The following is a 9,188-nucleotide window of genomic DNA, read 5'->3' as shown; positions in this document are numbered from 1 at the left end:
TTCAGGACATAAAGTTAAAAAAACAAACAAACTAGTATAATGGCTTTAATCATCATAAATAAATCATTAAATATATTTTTTCAAAGGATCCATAAATAGGTTAAAGAAAATTATTAATTTTCTCCCAAATGCAAAGAATTTACTAAGGAACAATATAACCCAGCCATAATTTGTTGCTTTAAGGAGACATTGAAATGACATAGGCAGAGAGGTCAACATTTTCCAAAATGTGCTCTGTGAGATACTAGTTCCCTGATGTGTTGGTGGGGGGAAAGGGAGAGCTCCTAGCTGAGAGACATTTCAGAAGATTAACTCACTCCCCTTGTTTTGTTTCCACACTCAGTTCATAAATTTCTTTAATTTGTTTTTCTGTGCTACTTGCTCATGGGAAGAGAATGCAGTGGGTAACAAGACACAAGCTTTTCAGTCGGCTTTACAGCTCAGGTTTTCATTGTGAATTTAATTGTCAGCATTCATATTTATGTAGAAATACATATGCATGTGTTCCTGTGTGTGTGTGTGTGTGTGTGTATATATATATATATATATATATAGTTAGTTAGTTAGTTAGTTAGTTAGTTGGTTAGTTAGTTTGCTAGCTATTTAATGAATATGGGCATAGCAAACATACCAAACTCTTAATCGTGCTTTATTTCTTGGCGGTGGGTTGTGGAAGAGAAGAGCAAAGGGTTTCGCTTTCAAAGCTATACTTTCTCTAATATTTGAAATTTTTACAATAGACATCTTTAACCTTTATAATCATAAATATATATAAATATATATATTTGTGTATACACACATTAATTATCATATTATATTGTAGAATTTGAAAGATAAAAAACATTTCCTAAGCAATGTCCCCAAACGCACCTCTCAAGCTCCCACATGCCCACACTAATCCAATCTCTTCTAAGGACAGCCCACACACCTACCCACCTTGTTGTCTCCAAAAATCCCCTGCATTTGCTTATATCCAAAAGACAACACCTGGCTGGACTCCTGCCTGATTCCTAGAGCTGAAGCTTAGAGCGCCCCCTTGAGGCTCAAGGACTCCACGGTGCTACCCGGGGTTGGTTGTTTCATAAGATGCACGCCGCAAAGGTGACTTGGTGTCAGAGCTGAAACCTATCAGCCCCTTGACACTGTCTTGTCACTGCTGGTGGTGGTGTTCCCCCCAGCAACCTTCAAACTCTTTGTAGAAATAGTTTCTCTCACTGAAAGGTCATCCTCACCAGACTCTAAACTTTTATTTGCTCTATTTAGTAACTTCTACTAGCGCCTGCGCACATGCACACAAATACACACACACACCCCTCACCACCACCACCAGTGTCCAATAGTGTAACTACGCCACCCCCAATTATAGCCGCATTCTCGGGTGCTTACAAAATCAGGTATCTCAGACTCACAGACGTGGAGAACAAACGAATGGTTACCAGGGGGGAAGGGTTGGGGGGAGGGATAGTTAGGGAGTTAGGGATTGACCTATACACACTGCTATATTTAAAGTAGATAACCAGGGCTTCCCTGGTGGCGCAGTGGTTAAGAACCCACCTGCCAATGCAGGGGACACGGGTTCGAGCCCTGGTCTGGGAAGATCCCACACGCCACGGAGCAACTAAGTCCGTGTGCCACAACTACTGAGCCCGCGTGCGGCAACTACTGAAGCCAACGCGCCTAGAGCCCGTGCTCTGCAACAAGAGAGGCCACCACAATGAGACGCCTGCACACGGCAACAAATAGTAGCCCCCTCTCGCTGAAACTAGAGGAAAGCCCACATGCAGCAACTAAGACCCAATGCAGCCAAAAATAAATAAATAAAATAATAAATAAATTAAAAAAAATAGATAACCAACAAGGATCTATTTTATAACACAGGGAACTCTGCTCAATGTTATGTAAAAACTTAAAAGGGAAAAGAATTTGGAAAAGAATAGATACATGTATATGTATAACTGGTTCACTTTGCTGTACACCTGAAACTAACACAACATTGTTAGTCACCTATACTCCAATATAAAATAAAAAGTTAAAAAAAAAAGTTAAAAAATATCAGGTTTCTGCATCAGTAGAATGAAGACCAGACCCCAGGTCAAGATGAACTCATTAGAATAAGTGCCATTCCATGTCTGGGGGCTGGGCAAATTCCCCTTGTGACACCCTCTCTGTTTCTCTCTCTCATTGCCTGCCTACTCAGAGTGAAACAAGAACCTAGTCTCCAAGATGAAATAGTAAGTTAACATTTACTGAGCACTTAACACACACACAGAGAAGGGCACTTCCCTGGCACCCTGGTGGTTAGGACGTGGCGCTTTCCCTGCCAAGGGCCCAGGTTCAATCCCTGGTCGGGGAACTGAGGTCCTGCAAGCTGCACCACGGGACAACAACGACACATACACACACAAAACCCCACAGGAAACCATCTCTGTGTTTTATTTTTATGTATTGTCTCATTTCAACCTCACAACAACCCTCTGAGGTAGGCACTATTCTTCTCCCCCACTCTATAGAAGACTGAGGTTCAGAGAACTTAAGTAACTGGTTCAGAGGGGTAGCTCATGAACGCTCAGCTTCTTGCAAGCGGGGGACATGAAGTTGTGTGGGGTGATTCTGTTGAAAACATTTAATCAAGGGCTCTGCAGTCCACACCTAGGATGGGCTAGCCCAGGCTTTTCCCACAAAGCACGTACTTCCTGGAATGGGCATGATGCCACAGGCTGTCAACACTACAAAAACAAGGTGCATCACCCAGGAGTGTCAAGTTTCCTTCCAGGTTTTTTGGGGGCAGGAATATCATTTTATAGGAAGATGAATAGATGCATTAAGGAGTATAATGCAAAAATTTTGTATGTTTAGGATAAGAATACAAAAAAGATAAAATCACACTAAAACCATCCCTCTGGTAAAGGCTGCATCACTGAATCCCCCAGGGCGATGTTTCTCCAGCGTTGGAGTGCATGCCTATCACCTGCGAGCAGGGCCCACACAGATGTGAGACCTGTTAGTACTATCAATACATACACTTGGCTTAATGCCCTGCTGCTAAGGTCTTGAAATTCTTACCGATTTTTTAACTAGGTCTCTGCATTTTCAATTTGCACTGGACCCTACAAATGATCCCGCTGGTCCTGCCTGAGGATTTTGTTAAGACACAGATCCTGGTTCAGTGTATCTGGGGTTCTGCAGTTCTAACAAACTGCCAATAATGCTTGCTATTGGTCTAAGACCACACTTTGAGTGGCAAGACCCAGTCTTCCACAGTTTCTAATACTTCCTCTTCTTAGAAGGACACCAGTCATATTGGATTATGACCACCCATAGGGTCTCCTTTTACCTTAATCACCTCTTTAAAGGCTCTACGTCCAAATACAGTCACATTCTGAGCTTAGGACTTCAACAGATGAATCTGGGGGGTGGGGGAACACAATTCAGCCCATAACAGATACAGAGGACAAAGCCAAACAGAAATAACATGGGTCAGTGGGTCCACATGCAGCCCATTTTTGATTTCAGCATTCACTGCAACACATCCTTTATTCTCAGGTGAATATTATTCACTGAGGACGAGGAGTTCTTCCACGGCTGGCAGGCAGTGTGTGCAAGGACTTCTGAATCTCTCCTCTGTTACTGACCATGGAGAACTTGGTCAAGTTCCTTCACGTCGCCGGGCCTTAGCGTTTTTCCTGTGAAAGGAGGATGACAATAACGCCTGCCTCACAGGACTATCGTGAAGATTAAATGAGGTAACCTCAGATCTCTTCTTTCCTGTTGGACAAAAGGAACTGCCAGCCGTTTGGTATAGATTACCCTTGAAGAGGTCTTTCGAGTCGTCCTTACCTAAGGAAAGTTCTAGTGGGACTGATGTTTAACTGAGTGAAGGGGCGCCTCCTTGCATGTAGGGCTCCAGGGATGGGGAGGAGCCAGTTTGCAGAGGGAACCCAGGGATCTTCTGGGAGGGAAAAGTCTCACTCCTTTCTCTATTCCCAAACCTTCTCCCTGAGAGTTGAAGTTAGGGAGATACATGGGGTGCTCGTGGGCAACTCGGAAAAGGATTCAGAAGCAGGAAAAGCAACAGGTCCAACTTGTTACCGAGCCCAAGCTCATACTGCTCACTGCGTGACAGGCCAATAAATCCAGAGACAAGTTGTTGGGGCAAGAAATAACAACTTGATTGGGAAGCCAGCAGACCGAGAAGCTGGTGGACTACTGTCCCAAAGAACCATCTTGCCCCGGTTTGGATGCTAGTTTCATTTATGGATCAAAGAGGGGGAGGCGAGGAGATAAAGTAAAAAAGGCGATAAGTTGTTACAGATATTTCCTGGTTCCAGCCACACTCTGGAGGGGATGTGTTAATTCCTTCTCTCCTGGAGGCATTCACAGGTGGGCCTGGTCAGGAGGTTTCCTGTGAGCTAAACAGAAGTATTTTAGCTGAACACTCAGGCATAGGAGGCAGGGTTCTTGGAGATGGGCCTTTATGTATACTTTAAGCTATAAACAACATCACTTTAGTGATTAACTTGTAGCAAAAGCATTAGAATACAAAGGTTAAAGTAAAAGAAACAGATAATATGGAGTCAGATTTGTTCTTCCCTATTACAAACTGCGTCCACAGATGCGGGACTTGTGGCCAGGCTTGGCAATAAACCCAGAAAAGAGAGTGCAAGATGGGGATTCTGGGTCCTTTAAGTGCTTGATGCTGTCACTGGTTCTGCCTATCCCTCGAGGTCAGTGTGTTTTAAGAACAATAACCCCAGAGGCTCAGCTCTATTAGGAATGACAAGGAGTCTCTCCAATGAGCATAATCTAGAGGCATCTTCTTCCCTTGAAAAACTGCTAGTGAAGAACGGGGTTGGGGAGCTGAGGTCCCACCTCTGCAGCATCTCAAGCAAGGATTGGGCTGCACGTCAGCTCTGCTGCTGCCATCTTGCAAAGTTATCGAGAAGCTGGGCCCCATCCCCACCCTCCTGGAGTAGTTTGTCTTCCAGTGGATGTGGTTACCCACTGGGGAATAAAAGAGAGCTGTGGATGATTTGGCTGTGACCCCCCTCAGGGAGTGTAGCCTTGGGGGACATACAGTTCATCCTCAAAGAATTCCCCCTTTCCCCCCTATAAGACATTCCACTCTAGCAACTGGGGTTATATAGCAGGAGCAGAGAACTGGGGCTTAATCCCTGACCAGCTTAATCCACCGCCCACCATGACCAGCTTCCACTGCAGTCCATCCACTGAAACGGGGTCAAACCTGTGTGAACTTCTTGCCAAAGGCCACGTGTCACGGCTCCTGGGTTCCAGATGCCTAAAGGCAAGGGGGATGGAGCCCTGGGGACAGGTTGACGAGACTTCTGAACTTCCAGCTCTTACCAGCAGGTGGAGCCTCAAATAATGTAATCTGGGAAGTGACTGAGAATATTGTACCTAGCAAGAGGGAACGCTCTAGAATGTAGTACAGTCTCTAACACACAGTAACTACCTGTGGAAAAAAATGATAGTTATTATTATAGGAAAAGTAATTACTCACATAATCCCCCCCACCACCACCATTTTGCTTTTACAAAATGGAAAGAAGAGAAGGAATTTCTCTCTACGAGCAGAAGAATGAAACTCTAGTTGGGAATACAATTTCCCCTCAACCTTAAAGGATTGAGTAGAGGATATGGAAAGTCCTGAAGTTCCCTCCTCACCTCTCTCACCTTTCCTTCTACCCTTACTCCTCCAGTTTCCACCGCCTGTTACAGCTATAACCATAGCAACCCAGCTGGTGGGAAAGTATAGAAACTCCTACTCATTCTCTAGATTCAGGTAAGTCTTCGCCTCGTCTGTGAAGGCTCTTTTCATTCTCCTGCAGCCTCAGAGGAGACAACCTCGCTGTTACCCAGGATGCGTGGGCATCCTGTGCACACCTCTTTTACACACTCATTGCATTGCTTCAGAACTCTGTTTACTTGTTTGTCTCTCTCCCAACCCCATGATCTCCTTGGGCATATCTGCACCCCCTGTGTTTGGTTTGGTGCCTGGTACAAAGGAGCTGCTCAGGGGATTTCCATTCATGAGTGTCAGAAACTTAAAGGAGGAAGGGAGGAGACTGCACTGAATTGGCGTGAGAGGGGGTGGCAGGCAGGTTGTCCCGGGAATGGAGTTGAGCCAGAGCGGTCTCAGAGGACAGAAATCATGTCCTCAGTCAGGAGAGCTGTGCCTGGCGTGCAGGCTGTTGCAGGCGGGGAAGGGAGGAAAGAAATTGCAGAAAAGCAATGGGGCTAGAAATAGAGGTGGACAGATGGAATGGGGAGGGAGAAGCTGACATCCAGATCAGTGTGCAGCCCTAGAGGGTCAGGGCTAGAAGTTCAAGGCTGAGACTTGGTGAGAGGGGGCTCAAGGCCTATTTTTAAATGGTGAAGTCTGACTGTAGGGGCGTGGCTTGCAGGACTGCGTAGTTTAGACAGAGAAAAACGCCTGTGCAGAATTCTTTGTTGGCTCAGGGAGATGGGAAAGGAATCAATGCAGAACGAATACCTTATAATCACACTTTTACCCTTTTAAACTGCTACATTACAGACATCATCTCACTCTGAAAAGCAATATGGAGTGATAGCCAAGAAGGCCTGGTTTCAAATCCCACTTATTAGCTCTGTGAATTTAGAGAAGTCACTTCAGATCTCTGACCTTCATTATATTCTGTCAGTGAAGGATATTAAAACCTTCCTCAAAGGACTAATAAGGAAAATTTAAAATAATGTATGTAAAGTGTTTAGCACAGGGTCTGATACAGGTAGACATTTCATACTAATTCCATACTTTTCAGTGCCAGCGAGCAATGTGTTTCTCAAATCTTTCTTTCTGAATCCATCGAAACTGCCCCAAATCTTATCAAGATTTGTTTTTAAATGGGGCGTGAGTGCTCAATACGACTGCACAATCCAAAATTGGTCCAGACGGCCTCTTTCAGGTTCTGCAGAGGACCGCGTGGGTGCTTGCCAGCTTTTGAACTGTATTCTTCTGTCTCTCATCTGTTACCTGGGGGATGCAATCTGTGCCATTTTATTTTCCTGTCCTTTCACCTTTGAGTGATGAGGCAATAATCGTTGCTGCAGGAGCATTTACTCAGCGAAGCTATTTCACCAGCCTTTCACCCTCAAATATACTCTTTGTTCACCAACTGAAAATTGGGCTGTCTTTCATGAACAGAGATGACACCATGGCACTCTTTACCTTCAATGGGCTTTGTTTGTTTTCTTACAATAACAATAGGTGGTGGTGAGCTATCCACAAACATGTTTCATTGGGATCTCAGACTTGTTAGTAAGAAACATGATCGGAGACCTGAAGCAGGAGGCTGGAAATTTGTGCAATTACAATTCCAACCTTAGCCATAAAACTGTCCCGTATCAAAGGATGGATGGGTGGACATATAGACTGAAATTTCAAGTAAGGAGTCTCTAGGATGGCTCTCTTTGTATGATAACCAGCTCCCACAGGGAAGGAGGGAGTGGTCTCCTCTATGTTATATCATTAATCCACTCTCAGCACATCACCTGTCATTTGTCACTCCTTTATAATAATAATGAGATTCTGTAAACACAATGGAAAAGACATAAGGAGTCCATTTTCAATTTAAGGCAAAACCAAGGGCAAAACACCCATTTTATCTGGTTTACTAATGAGAGATATTTGGAGATAGCCAATAGCACTCGTTGTGCCTTAAAGCTGGCCACAGAAAAATTATCCATACAGTGAAATGGCCAGCATATCCCAAAGAATTCAAGTCTGTAGATGTTTCATTCCCAAATGAAGGTGGGTTCTAGATGGATTTTGCCACTTGTTAGATGTATGGCCTTAGGTAATTACCTGATCTTCCTGAACCTGTTTTCTTGTCTATAGATTAGGAAAAATAATAATAATTAAAAAGAGATAGTAGCTTACAAAAAAGGTAGAACTATAATGTTAAACAACAAATACTTGGAAGATTGACAGGTGATTGCAGTTAAAATGTTTTAAGTTCCTTACAGTGTATTGAAGGGAGGTAAAGCTATTGACTAACTTTAAACTTTGTTAAAATAGTTACACGTTTTATTGAGTAATCAATTTAAGAATGAAAATAGAATATATAACTTTCAAATGAGTAGAAGAGAAAAGTGGGAGAATCCAGAAAACTCGGTCAATTAAGTGGAACTGAGTTAAAAGAAATAAGCAAAGTATGGTAGGAAAAGTCAAAATAAGACGGTAGAAATAACCCAATATGCATCAATAAAAATAAATGGAAAGGGATTGAATTCACCAGTTGGAAAGTAGAGAATCTCAGATAGATTTTAAAGAAGAAAATACTCTTTGCTGTTTACAAGAGATACCATTTTAGAAGGATGAAAACCATCTAACTAAATAAACTAAAATTACCTAACTCTCAGACAAAAGCTAACTAAAAGAAATATGATATAGCTACGTTATTATCACACAAAACAGATTTAAGGGGAAAAAAATAAAAGCATCACTAGAAAGAGAGAGGGTCATTATAGAATGATGAAAAGAGTAATTTCCAGACAGTCAAAAACATTTCTCGACTTGTGTGTACCTACTAATGTGTCCTTAAAATATTTACAGCAAAAATGGACAGAATTACAAAAAGAAATTAACAGTTCCCAATCATAGTTGCAAAATTTTAATATACCACTTTCAGAATAGATAGATAAAGCAGATAAAGGAAAAGTAGGCAAAAGAAAATAAATGTGAACATAGTTGCTTTACAATATTGTGTTAGTTTATACTGTACAGCAAAGTGAATCAGCTATACATATACATATATCCCCTTTTTTGGTATACTCCAATAAAAATTTTTTTAAAAAGAAATGTGAACAAATTTAATCAAATGACATATAGAACTCTGTGCTCAATAATTCAATATTATATTGATACATGCTTTTCAAGCACACATGGAACATTTATAAAAACTCACCCCAAACTGGGTCACAGAGACGTCTCTACAAACACAGAATAATTTATATCATTTAAATTACATTGTCTGTCTAAAATACAATGAAATTAAAAATACTTTAGAAAAAACATAACCAATCACCCCATCATACTGTACATAGTTAGAAAAACACTTTTCTAAAAAATACATTGATCAATTAAGAAATTATTATAAAAATTATTAAATATTTACTACAAAATAACAACCAAAGAACTATATATCAAAG

The sequence above is a fragment of the Delphinapterus leucas genome, chromosome 7, assembly GCF_059928025.1.
Source record: "Delphinapterus leucas isolate spDelLeu-1000000601 "Yukka" chromosome 7, BTC_Dleu_Yukka2, whole genome shotgun sequence".
NCBI lineage: Eukaryota > Metazoa > Chordata > Mammalia > Artiodactyla > Monodontidae > Delphinapterus > Delphinapterus leucas.
This window is presented reverse-complemented; position numbering follows the sequence as displayed.